This window comes from Nicotiana sylvestris, chromosome 1 (genome assembly GCF_000393655.2).
Source record: "Nicotiana sylvestris chromosome 1, ASM39365v2, whole genome shotgun sequence".
In the NCBI taxonomy this organism is placed as follows: Eukaryota; Viridiplantae; Streptophyta; class Magnoliopsida; order Solanales; family Solanaceae; genus Nicotiana; species Nicotiana sylvestris.
Window position 1 is genome coordinate 3,873,458 of NC_091057.1, and position 14,112 is coordinate 3,887,569.

The following is a 14,112-nucleotide window of genomic DNA, read 5'->3' on the forward strand; positions in this document are numbered from 1 at the left end:
TTTGGTTAACGTCGTTCACTTACTACATTATCGTGCGTAAATGTAGTAATAAAAGAACCGTTTAAGACGAGACAAAATTAATTTAATATTTGATCAGCTCAGCCACCACAATTAATTTACACCTAAATTGGAAAGGAAGTAGTACAAGACTTCAACCTGTTGACTTTGCCATGGGTCGTTTTTGTACTAGAACTAAACTCTACTAGAGCTTCGGACACGGGTTCGATCGAATCTAGTAGCTTTGATCCATACACAGTATTTATCTATAAAAGTTCATTGAATATATACAAATTATTAATTTAAAACTCAATAATTTAGAAGAAATAGAATCTCGAACCCAGTAGCTTCAAATCCTAAGCTATGACTCGTGAATGACTCTCTACAACATACTTGAACCTGGTTTTAATATCAACTTATTACGGCCCAAAAATTTGGTAGAACATGATTGACACCCAACCTGAACTATCCATCGAACAAAGATAGTATGTTGTCATGGTATTGGACCCTGAGTTTTATTGATTCCTTCTTTTTGTTACCAGGGTTAACCCCCAAGCCATAATGTCTCAAAATGGATAGCATAGAGAAACCCTCATGCATGTCATGAAGACTATGACTATGTCTTAGGACCTCCCATTGTTGTAACATTTATGAGAAATCAGATATCAAGTCTAAACAAGGACAACATAACAAAAACTTCATTGTTGTAATGAGAACTATTATGTGTAAGGACCTTCTATTATTGTATCATTTACAGAAAATTGGGCTCCAGGTCATGATGCCTCCTGGGAGACATTGGAATTGACATTTTCTGGTTTCTGTCACTCAGCAAACAGTGAGTGTCCTCTCTTCTTAGCAGAAGCACCATGTACAGGCACTAAAACAACATCAAAGAGAAAGATGAATGACGCTTTGTCCCATCTCTTCATATTGATGTGCTAAGCTCAATTTCATCCGGATCAGGTCAGCTTGCTCCAACGGTTAAGACAGTTGAAATTTCGTTCATGCTGGCTTCTATCTCTCTTAAAAACAAAACAAAAAAAGAGAATTTTACAACATAAAGTTCCTATACTAAACTGGTGCATCTCTTCAGAAACCCACTCTTTAATTTGATAATAACATGCACGCTATAACATGTTTGAAGCATGAATCAATGGGAAGAGAATTATTTCTAATGAGTAGAAAATGATCTTTCTCGTGTCAATTGGGCAAATGTCTGATGAAAAGGTCTTAGCAACTAATAAGGGATCGCTGGAGAAGGTATGCCTTTGGGATTTTACTCTTCATCTAGATGTTCAAAGAGTTCTCTCCAATGAGACGCGGCTTCTTCTGGGGTTCGAAATGACCACAGGTGAGGCTTTGCTTTCTCACGTGTTTCCAAAATTTCCTGCTTCACAAGATCTAATGGTGAGTATGACAAACAAAACCAACAAAATAGTACAGGAAGCAATAGTTACTTTACGAGGATACGTAGGAAAAGCAAGCAGAGGTACAACTAAATTACCACATGACAAATTTTGTATCCACTTATTTTAGAAAAAAGCTTCTGCATCAACTAATCACATCTTCAGAAAAGCATCCAACCAAAAAGATAACTTTTGTAGCTCAGCAACACCATTTAGAAGCAAATACCATAGCATAACTGCCTCGGTCAAGAATATGGTTGGCGAATGAAATACCGATTCTTTTATCAATCAGATTCACAACTGTGGATGGGTTTGATTGTTATTACACAGATTTGCGGCGCAATGAGCGAAAATTGTTACTACTTAGATTTGAAGCACACTAAGTGTCCTGCACTATGTAGGATAACTGTTTAGCATGGATATCAAAATCAAAGGACAAGCCTACTACCTAGGAGCTGTAGTTAGATGCTTTTTTTGTAGTAAACATATCAAAGACCTATATTTCTTTGATGACTTTGAAGACCTAGATCGATTTGGTTTTTGCCAAAATTCAAGCATGGCACTTGAGTAACTGACTTCCAGTATGGTTCTCAAAGACTAACCAGAAATTTTTTAATTCGTTATAACTGAGCCAAATGTCACGCAAGTCAAATTTCTTGATATCATGAAAACACCGACTGAAAAATCTTAAACCGAAATGAGAGATGGAATAAGGTTTAGGGAAAAGATGAGCTAAAACTTTAGCATCTGGGGCGAAAAGTGGAGGTAACGAGTCCACCAAAGGTAATCTATTATTGTATCTCCTTCAGTCATTTGCTAACATGATTGAGCTTCTAAGCCAGTCAACCAATTGCGATTCAACTTGCAAATAGAAGCAGATTTGTTGTACTGTAAATTGCACTTAATATTCTCAAGAGAGTGGAAAGTTCTAAGATAGCATGCTACAATAGTAAGTACTTTTGTTTAATCCCAAGGCAAGCACATAAAAAGTTGAACATGAGTATACCAAAAAGGCAGTTTAGTATAGCAGCAACAATGCATGCTGAAGCAAAGAATGTAAAACCAGAGTTGTGAAGCAAACTTCATATGAGAAAGAAAGAACTATAAGAAAAAGGGTGAATAAGTGAGGCATCACCTCTCGTTTGGCAAAACTAAATTAACCTTCCCATAGTTTGTGAAACATCTAAGACTTACCCTCTAGTTTAATGTCATTACTAAGATCTCCTTTACTGCCAATCTCCAGAATTCAAAAAATTAAATGCACATATAAGCATATTAGAATTGTTTTCAACTTTACCCTCCGACATGATTTTATTTCCCTAAAACAACAATAAAGTCAAAAAGGAAAGGTGCACATTAGAAAACCTCGTATCCTAGACCTTCCCCATTTGAAAAGTTTCTGCTTAGTATACCTCCTCTTCAGACATACAATTTTTCTAATCAACGAGTTGATAATTTGGAGAAGCCTCAGATTCAACAGCCAAAGCATCTAAACAAAGGAAGTTATATTCCTCATCCTATACTTACCTTTTTATCATCTCTATTTAATGCCTCCTGTTTTTTTTTTACTGGTTCAAAATCTCACATCATATATTACGAATTTTTTATGCTGATTTTATTTTTCAATCTACACTATTTCTCGAGGGGGAGGGGAGGAGACAGAGAGAGAAACTTGTTACGAGTCCCGATGCACACAGTTTGAATGAAAAGTTTAGAGAATTGAATCTTGTAGGTTAAACGTCTGCAGCATCACCACGTACATTTGTAGTGACAACTCATGAAGAAGAAAGTTTTCACCAGCTTACCGCATATGAATTCTCCACATGTTAGAATGCTCATCAATTTACAGCTTCAATGAATTTTCCCAAGTCAAAACGGAAGAGAGGAGAGGAGGCAGGGAGGAGTTACTGATCGTGGACTAAGTTAGCTTCAGTCAAATCCGCAAAGGGGAGGTAATCTTCTAGACACCAGATGTTATACGTGCGGAAAGAAGATGGAAGACACAGACCATCTATTCTGTGTTGCTAGATTGCTAGTCAATTGTGAAACCGATTTCTAAACCTTTAAAATTGACAATGCCAAAGACAGCCAATAGCATCTAGACAGGTAGGAACAGAGTGTCAGGGAGCAAATGAAACAAGGAAAGTTGAAGCATACACGACAGTATTTGCGCAAGTAATTTTTTGGGTTGTTTGGAAGGAGAGAACCAAGCAGTCCTTTGAACATAAAGCAGTTTCAAATACATACGCTTGTATCTGTTGGTTGTTTTGCTGTACAATGAACTATGTTCATAAAAGAATCTCTTTATTTGACTTTATCAATTCTCAACCTCAATAAGGAATTGGGCTTCCCCACTGTATATAGCTAGCACACACTTGTTGCTGTGATATAAAGAACAGTACTCCCTATTTTCCGCTTTATATAATACTATTACTATTAGGGGAATTAAACAACCTTTTTTTTTTACTACAACCTTTTGATACGCCCCTCAAATACTTTTAAAATATAAAAGTTGCAATATAGAGTACTTTTTAACTAGTTTCTAATTATCTAAATTTTATTTTAAAAACTATAGAAATTGATGTTTGAATTGAGACCTAAAATTAAAAGGTTTGACCCTTGTCTCCGAACCCTTTCATTCTTTTTGAAAATGTAATTCAGGAGAAACACCCCACCAGCCCGCCAGTCCTCCCTCTCGATCTCGATCTTTATACTATGTACATACCTGGCACCAACTTACTGCTGTTACATGAATAAAATGATATTTACTTATCAAGAAAAAGGTTCAAAATGTCATTCTAGAAATGACAGGTAACTCCAGAAGTAACAGCTTGAAATCAAAAAATATAGTCCCATAATTGATAGCTGTCAATGCCAGGGGTTATCTAATTGGTCAAGGATCAGAGAAAAACCTGTACTTCCTGAGATCAAATCATGCTATCATCTCTTCTCCTATTTTATCCCTCTTTAGCAAGGAGAAACGGACATCTGTGGTGGTTAGTGAAGATACAGCTTCTCATATGCTTGCTATCATACAGTAAGTATTACTGGACGATTCAAAACTCACCAACTATACATGCCACATGCCCTTTCAAAAAGGGTAACAGGCATAACTCAAGAAAAACATCAATGTGCCTTCTCCACATATTCGTTTCTTTCCATATCAATTTTATTTTGGTTTTGAGTTCTATCATAAATTCAGAATGTCAAGCAACAAGCAGATATTGCTTATTAGATCACTTTGATTGATGCCACAATAGAAAACATAGTTTCAGACAAGTGTTGTGCTACATTGTAGAAAACTTATGATGAATAAAATATTGAATAAAAATCAACATAATCAGGAGGAGGAGCCTTGCAACCTTGTAGCATATCATGTATGAATCTAGACTTCTAGACATCTGAGATTGGTACCACCCTTCTCAAAGATACCATTAATAACTATTCAGGTTATATTTCAGTTTGTAAACCTTATCTGATGATCGCTATGCTAGCTATATATCAATTCGGATACATCATGCTCTGAGTCAAGCCTCCTACTGGTCTAAAAGAATAGCTTAACAAGACTGGTGGAAAAGGGAAATAAAGAATCAATACACAAGCAGCAGATTAAAATTGAAACAAGTTAATTGAAAAATAAAAACGGACAAACTGAGGGGAAGCCACCCAAAATTCGGATTTTAGTTCAGCTGGAGACAATCATGGTACATCAAGAAAAAAACTGTTCCATAGCCACCAACCATAGCTTACGAGTAAGTGAACAATTATGTCCAAAATAACTCCAAATCTGTGACTTTAAGTAATCTTACAAGCAACACAAGGTTTATTATTAACATGTAAAATTTATATTAGCATATTTGAATGAGTCAGAAGAAAAAAAGAACATCGTGAAACAATCCAGACTATGATGCAAGAGAGCACTGTACCTCCACTTCAGAAAACCTTTTGGTTTTTAAAGTCAGACAATCAAAGAGAGCACTCCATTTCTGACTACAATTATCAAGGACACCAACTCTATAGTACTGCTGCATCTGATGGACTGGAGCTGCCATAAATAATTCTACATCAGCCTTAAGAAATTCTCAATGAAGAAATTGCACGTAAGTACAGAAGACAAACAGATCTCGTATCAATCCCAGTGATAACAACTTTGGTTTCGCTCCTTCTGGGCTATTGATAAATTCATCTAGATAGTACAACCAAAAAAAAATTGTTAACAACAGCAACATAACAGAAGGTATGGTGGTGAACCTTCTACTCAGAATCTAGAGTTTAGAAGCTTCCAGGCATTTCCTTCCTTAATAAGGATGGAAGAAGAACAAAGAGAAAAGGGGTGGCGAGGGGTGAAAACTGAAAATAGTAGCAAACAATATCATAAGTGTCATCAGAATCACAGAGCAAGACTCGCATCACTTCAGATAAAGCGAGTTACCAGTAGTCTATGATACTGTTGTTCAATAGTTCACCTCAGTTGCAGTGGATTGGCTAATGCTACTAAAGGCAAGAATGAGCGCATGACTTGTGTTTTGAATCCCCGCTTAGCTAAACAGCAATCTAGATCCTTGAAGAACCTGAGCTTGCAAAGCTCTCTTCTGACAACCCCAAGAGCAATCTTTATTTTGCTAGTATCGCGCTACTAACTAATTTATATAAACAATTAACCAGCCTCCTCGGTCTACCATTTGTTTGATCATTCACTAAATACTTATTTAAGGCATTCAGGTGTTACAAACAGTAATCCTTTCAATGGAAAAGATAACTGAATTAAATTCTGTAATTGTTTGGTCATCTATCCAACCTCTTTCTCCTTTCGTCATCTAAAATAACAAAATGGTAAGATCCTATTAGTGGATATTGGCATCTCGAAACAATCTTAACGACTAATTGAATCCCGACATAAAAATTGATACCAAAGGGACAAAACTATTGTGATCCCTAACAATTAGGTTCTCCAAACTTCTTCCATTTGGTTACTATTATTAAGTCATGATTAAGAGGATTTTGATACCTTTAACAGAAACCCCTGCAACCTAACCTTATTTTAGCTATGAGATAAGAAAGGAATGATTTGATTAAGAATAGAAGCAATTAAATACTGTGAAAATATATAAATCAAGCAAAAGATTGATGCAAACAAAGATACAACTCAAGCCACATAAATAAAGATTAGAGCTTGTAAATTATTTTCTTTTTTTAAATGCGGGGAACAAAAGAATAAATCTAAGTGGATAGGAAACATACAGTAGCAGAACCAGAGGGCATCAAAGTAAGGGGCGCATGATAGTCGTCGTGGTTGCTTTTCTGAACTCATCTGAAAGGTTTGCTAAATTCGCCCGTAGAAACGTCGATTTTAAGAGAAGAAAAGATAATTATTTATTTACTTTTTTATTTTATATTTCTCGTAACTCTCAAAAACTTTTTAAAATTGAAGAGAAATTACTTTAAAAACTGAAAACGTTTGTGTTAGAGAAGGGAGGGGAATGAATTTGAGGGAAAGTGAAATAAAGATCTAAAAAGAGATCGACGGATTCCGGCAAGGACGGTGGATGCCGGTGTACGGACGGTGGTTTAAGCGGTAGCTCCGCCGTGAACGGGAGAATTAAGGCCGGAAAGAAAAAATAAGAAAGAGATAAGAGACTTGGGGGGAAGAAAGAGAGAGGATGTAGAATTTATATACAGGGAAAAAACCGAAATGGGCAACTGGTGTATAAATATATCCATTAATTAATAAATTGCCCTTGTCTAGTTAATTAATATCTATAATGCCATTCCGCTTTCAGGAGCGAAAGAGATATGGAGTTAATTCGAAATGACCATAATGTTTAGGTTTTTTGTCGCTATTTGGGAGTTGAGAATGGAAGTTGAAGGTCAGTTTCGGAATTTGAATTGACTATGGATTGTGGTAATTTGTAATATAAAGGGGAATTGAAGGGTACTTTTGTAAGTTTAATAGAATTTGGAACATCTAGTTATTGCCAGCGGTGCGAGCTCCGTGTCTTTAGCATTGCCCTTGGACGGTCAGGATCGGGGCTTTTGTTCTTTTATGGAAAAATAATTATTTGTTCCAAATTTTTCAAAAAGTTTTTCATTTATTAGAGGTCATGATGAAGATTTTAAACTTAAATACGCATAAATAATCATTCTTTTACGTATGGTTTCGTTAATTACACCCTTCATCGCATTTTATTTGAAAGCGTTTGATGATGTACGACGTTTAAAAAAAATGTCATAATATTTAGGTGACTGTATAACATGAGATGTATAAGAATATAAAGATATTATTTTTTTAAGACATATTAAAAGATGAAAGTGTGTCATATAAAATGGGACAACAAAAGTGGCATGTATGTTGTTTATGCTCATCTTAATTAATTTTTACTTTACTTCAGTAGATTACTGTAATTTGATGTATGTTTAACCAAAAATCTGAGTCTTTGGTCAAAGCTAAAAAGAAATTCGGGTTACTGATGGAGACGAAAATAAAATATTTTTGAGAATGATGGTAAAGCAGTAAATAGCTTTGTATTTCAGTAAGATCCCAATAGTATTTTGTATCCTTACAGATGGTGAGTTTTACTCCTTTTATAGTTAATTCTAGGAGAAGATGTAATGTCTTTGTCTTAATGAGACAATTATGAGCAATAAATGGCATTAAAAGAAACGTTACACAATCATTTCTTTTTAATTCAAATATTCTAACGTATTTGATATTTAATGTTGTATTTAGACTCTTTTACGTCATCAGATTCGTATCTTCAACTTCTTCCGATCTTCGGTCTTTAAATGACTTGGATAGGTACGAGACTCGTACTTATTTTAGTAACGGTCCACACCTATGTTGCTTTCTTTTTCCCTTATCTGTTGTCGCCCGTGCCTCTTGGCTTGTGTTTTGACCGTTTGACCAATCCACGTGCCATGTCACGTCACCTACAATGTAAATTCAATTTTTTCTCAATACAGATAGTCGTCCCCCCACTTTCCATTTATTTATCAAGTAAATAATTGGGAAGTGGATCTTCATAAAAAGGGAATTTTTGCCGTAATTAATATTATGACAAATACTGACGCTTCAATTGTCCCTTCCATTTAATGTTTTACATACGTGTCACCTTCTGATTGGTTCTTCAATTCTACACCCTTTTTTCGAGACTTCTTCATTCACACTATTCACGAAATGATAGTTGCCTTTATTATAGGCTTTTCATCACTGCACTTCTAAGTTTGACGGTTGTCATTATAATCATTTTTAATCCTTTTTCGTTTACCTTCTTCTTCATAGATCTTCAACAAGCAATTTCTTACTTACTTGTATTTTCTCTCCCCTTTAGTACATCTTTCTTCAACAATGTCATCTCCAAACCCTAACCCTAGAAAAGTTCCCACTCTCGATCACTTCCCCAATGCCCCCACAAGACATAGGAGAGGCAGAGGGGGTAGGCTTCGGAGCTTGGGCCTAGGGTCCGCTCGTGATGGTTTATCTGGTCCTGCTTCTTCTTCTCCTAGTATCGGGAGTTCTATTCCGAAGACCCCTTCTTCTAAAGGTAAAGAAATCCTTGATTCTTCTCAAGAACCTTTAGTCGATGAAATTGTTCCCAGTGATTTGTCTTTTGGGAGTGATAGAACGTCTCTTCAAAAGCAAATTGTAAATTTAGAAAAAGTTGACACTTATCCTTCATTAGTAACCGAGCTTACAATTCCTACCATCAGAAGGGATTGTAACTGGAGCAATAGTCTTCGAATGTCAATTCCTTCCCCAAATCAAAGAATTTCTTCCTTTAAAAGTGGTTACTCTTTTGTTTATACTTACCCCTTTACTTTGGGTTTTAATCCTCCGGTTGACCCAGTCATTATTGACTTTTGCCGTTTCTTTAAAATCTGTTTGGCCCAAGTTGGTCTCCTAGTGTGGAGAGCAGTGGCTTGTCTGAGATACTTATCTGCCAAAGTCAATGTCAACTTTACCTTTTCTCACCTTGTTCATTTATATCATCCCAATTTAATGCGTCATAGGGTTTTTGCCTTAACTGCAAGAAGCAAAAAGGTTTTGGTAAACCCTGAAGATGACAAAGATCGTGGATGGTATACCCGTTACGTTGCTGTACGTACGGTGGATTTACTTGGTGAAACAAATATTCCCTTCCTTGAGAAGTGAAATTTTGCACGTAAGTTTCCTTTTATTTGCCGCACCTATTTTTGAGAATTCTGATTCTTTTTCTAACTTCGCCTCTTTTTGGTTTTTTGTAGCAACCATGGGGGATGTGGAACTTATTCATGACTTTCGTGGTTGGGTAGATTCAATTTTGAAGATTGCTCCTAAGGATCAAAGAACTTGGAAATCAATTTCTTCTTTACATGGCTGGAAGGTGAAAACACATGGTATGTCCCTTTTTGTCTTTTTACATGTTAAGCACCTTTTTATCAATGTTGATTATGCATCCTTCTTTTAATCAGGATTTGGTGTTAGAGGAATGGCAACTGATGTAGCTATGGCCATTCGCATGTCTGCTAATGTTACTCTTGCTTTGAACAAGGCTCGAGCTTCGCTTCCCAAAAGGAAAGCTATAAGAGAAAGTTCTGAGAATGAGGAAGAGGAGGATACCTCTTTAATTGCCAGGCCAAGAGTTAGGAGACGAGTCATTAATAATGATGAAATTGAAGATACCCCTGCTCAAATCTCATCCGCCGAGCCTGTTTTGATCCATTCTGACGAGGACACCGTGCCAAGAGATACTAATGAATCAATTCTACGTCTTTTTGATAGTGGTTTTGAGAGTGGCGAGCTCGGCCCTGTTTTTGATGAAGCTCCTCTCTCCTCATTCGTTCCTATTTCCTCCATTCCTTTGCCAGTTTCAACTGCACCTGCTTCTGTTCCTGTGTTGGTTTCTTCATCTTCTCCTTCCATCCCTTCGTTGACTCCTATGACTCCTGCTGCTGTGTTTACCTTTTCTACTACTCCTCCTTCCATAGCTCCTCCTCCCTTCGTTCAGCATACAGAGGCGGGTTCTAGCAGTAGAACCATGGCTATGAGAAGTGTTACTCTTGAAGTTCCTACCAACCATAGCCTTTTGAGAAAGACTGGTAGAGCTGATGTTTGGCTCGAGCCTCTAATCGGTGATATTGAGAAGAAGAAGATGGAGAGCCACAGCTGCCTGACTCTGATGAATGACATAGTTCATTCTACTTTGAAGGTATTTTTCCCTTACCAACAAGTTTTTTGTTTCTAATCTACAAATCCTCATTTCTATGAGTTGTCTCTGTAGGCTAACCTCATTAGTACAGAATTGATGGAAAGAATTTCCCTTCTGGAAAGAAAAACCCGTGAGTCTAAAAAATCTATCCATGAAGCCGAGGAAATAGCCAGGGGAGCCCAGCTTGAAGCAACTAATTGGAAAGAACAGTTTGAGAATGCTCAGGGGACCATAGAGGAGTTGCAAGAAAGTAGAAACCTCCTGGAGCAGCAAAAGCGTGGTTTGACTTCTGAACTTGCAACTTCCAAGGCTTCTTCAAGACAATTTAAAAGAGATAAAGAGCTTTTGGAGTGCTCATTGTCAGAACAATTATCAAAGGCTAGTGAAGAAGTCAGGGAGCTTAAGGCACTTTTAGCCAAGAAAGAAGAGTATACATGAGAATTAGTGCAAAGCTTGACTCAAGCTCAAGCTGACTTATAGACCTCATCTGACGAGATTCGAGCTTTGAAGAGTTCTCATGCCTCCCTTGAAGCCTCCTTTGATTCCCATTTAGCTGAACACCAAATATTGAAGAACGATCTTGCTATGTGGGAAATAGAGTATGGACTTCTGGAAGAGAATTTCAAGATAGATGTAAGTTGGGCTTTCCTGAAATCTCGTCGTGATGCTTTGATGGAAGCTGCTCAGGAAAGCTTTGATTTGCAATCTGAATTAGCCAAAGTCTTAGACACTATCGAGAAAAGTCAACCTGTTGATACTCCTTCTCCTGCACTTGATGCTTCTGGAACGGAAGAGCTTTTAAATGAAGAAGTGGCTACTACGGTGATTGGAGTTGCAATTCCAGCTCCCGAGGGTGAAACTTCTATGACACAGTCCATGAAAGCTGAAGCTCCCGTGTCTCTTGCTTCCCTCGGTGATTTTCACACTCCAGGCCCAGTTGAAACCGCTCCTATTGCTACTCCCTCAGAAGTTGTTACCGTGCATATGACTGCCCCTGAAAATGAGATTGCAACTTCTGATGTTCCAACCCCTTCAGTGACTAGTTGAATGTATTTCAAACTTTACTGTTTTTTTTTTAAATTGGTGGTGTTATCCCTTGGCAATTTTAAGGGATCTTTTGACGAAGTCCCCAGTTACCATAATGGGGCATTTGTAAAAAAGAAATATTTTGCTGACTAAGTTTGTACTTAGTCTTTTATATTAAGAGGTTTTATCGGTACTTCTGTATATTTTATTCTTGCCTATTTATCTAGGACTTATAGAATAACTTAGCATTTTTATCCATTTAAAATGCTTTATGATTCTTCTCATGGATTATCAACATGAGACTTTATAAAAGAGGTCCCTTTTATCTTATCGACACTTAATGAAGAAGACGTCTCAACTTCATAATGGTGTTATAATACGATGAAAGAAATAGGAATACACATGTTTTGTATGAAACAACTTTGGCAAGTTTTTATTCATGAACTTTAACAAGTGTTTGACTATTACATGTATTACAATACATCTATAACTTTCTCGTAACTGTTTTTCTTGTAACAGATTTGTACATAACATAAAATAAACAAGGTTTTTCTTCATAACATGTTTCAGTATATAGTCATGACCCTATCTTTACATATTAAGAAGGGATTGAGAGGTGACTTTGTTTATGAGTTTGAGAGATGACTCTGTTGTTCTCATGAATGCTGAAGACTTCGTAACTTTTTCTCAACGCTTGTCTCTTTGTGGCCGACTTTTGTTCGATATTCGTATCTGTTTTTCTACACATATCTGTATATAATATGTAGTCCCCCAAGTGTTTGAGCGGTGAAGTATGAAGCCTCGAGCACTTGTTTATTTTTTTTACTTTGGCCCTTTTCCTGAAACAGAAAAATATACGGGACTCGGAGGTGCGATTATAGATGAAGACTGCCTAGCTCGTGTGTATTTCCATCAGATTAATTGTAACCCTGGGCTAAGAAATTAAGAATACTCCATTTTGCCTTGCAGGTTGTGACTCATCATTTGGCACGAGTTAGGGTTTTTGCCTAGCATCTAAAATCGTTAGTAAAACATTAATAATTCAAGAGAGAAATTTTAACATGGTGATACCTGACCGTGGGTACTTTCTCAGAAGTAATATCTTTTTAAATGGACGGCATTCCAATGTGAGGGTAAAACTTTGCCGTCCATTGTCTCCAACTCGTATGCTCCTTTTCCCGCAATATCACGAACTTTGTACGGTCCTTCCCACGTTGGACTTAGCTTTCCTGAATTAGCAGCCTTTGCAGATTAGAACACCTTTTTAAGCACGAAGTCCCCAATTTTGAAAAATCTGAGGCATGCTTTCCTATTGTAATATCGTTCAATTACTTGCTTTTGTGCTGCCATTCTTATCAATGCAGCTTCTCTTCTTCCTTCAAGCAAATCAAGGTTGACCCACATCTCTTCATCATTAGATTCCTTCGTTGTTCGATCGTACCGTGTGCTTGGCTCACCTATTTCAACTGGAATTAAGGCTTCCGCACCATAAACCATTGAAAATGGTGTTTCTCAGTGCTTGTTTTTGTCGTTGTACGATAAGCCCATAATACTCCAGGTAACACCTCAGGCCAATTACCTTTTGAATCATGTAACCTCTTCTTCAAGTTGTTGATAATGACTTTGTTAGTGGATTTCGCTTGTCCATTACCCACTGGATGGTATGGCGTAGACATTATCCTTTTAATCTGCCAACTTCGAAGAAATTCTGTGATTTGAGCTCCTATGAATTGTGGTCCATTGTCACACACGATCTCCTTTGGTGCTCCAAAGCGGCATATTATATTTCGCCATATGAAGTCTTTAACTTCCTTCTCTCGTACCTGTTTAAATGCCCCTGCTTCTACCCATTTAGTGAAATAATCTGTAAGTACAAGTAGAAACTTTACCTGACCTTTTGCTTGTGGAAGTGGACCTACGATATCCATTCCCCATTTCATAAAAGGCCACGGGGCTATAACAGGGTGTAGTAACTCAGCTGGTCTATGCATATTATTGTCGTATCTTTGACATTTATCACATTTGGACACGAAACTGTTTGCCTCTTCTTCCATCTTAGGCCAATAATATCCTGCGCGAATTAATGTTCTTACCAGTGACCTCCCCCCTGCATGATTTCCACAATGTATTTCGTGCACTTCTCTCATCACATATTCTGTTTGAGAGGGTCCGAGACACCTTGCTAGTGGTCCACCGAACATCTTTCAATAAAGATTTCCTTGATATAAACAATATCGAGCAGCTTTTTTGCGAAGCGCGTGAGCCTTTCCTTTGTCATTAGGCACGGTACCGTGCTGTAAAAAGACAACAATTTCGTTTCTCCAATCCCATGTTAAATGATTAAAATTTACCTCATTTTTATCAGGTTCGAGAACGGAATGAAATAAATGTATGACTGAAGCATTTGTATCGTTTGCTACGTCTGCTGCAGATGCGAGATTAGCTAAAGCATCTGCCTCTATATTCTCATCTCTTGGGATCTGCACTACTTTCCAAGT

At 37.1% G+C, this 14,112-nt stretch overlaps 1 long non-coding RNA gene and 1 pseudogene across 1 annotated transcript; both read right to left on the minus strand.

Moving 5' to 3' along the window:
- Positions 1–14,112, minus strand: part of LOC104226952 (putative late blight resistance protein homolog R1A-3) — a 275,847-nt pseudogene that overhangs the window by 243,404 nt on the left and 18,331 nt on the right.
- LOC104225316 (uncharacterized) lies at positions 678–7,082 on the minus strand. The gene is made up of 3 exons (XR_011403398.1): positions 6,645–7,082; positions 5,330–5,448; positions 678–1,384 (listed from the first exon to the last, which is right to left on the minus strand). It is a non-coding gene; the product is annotated as an uncharacterized lncRNA (long non-coding RNA).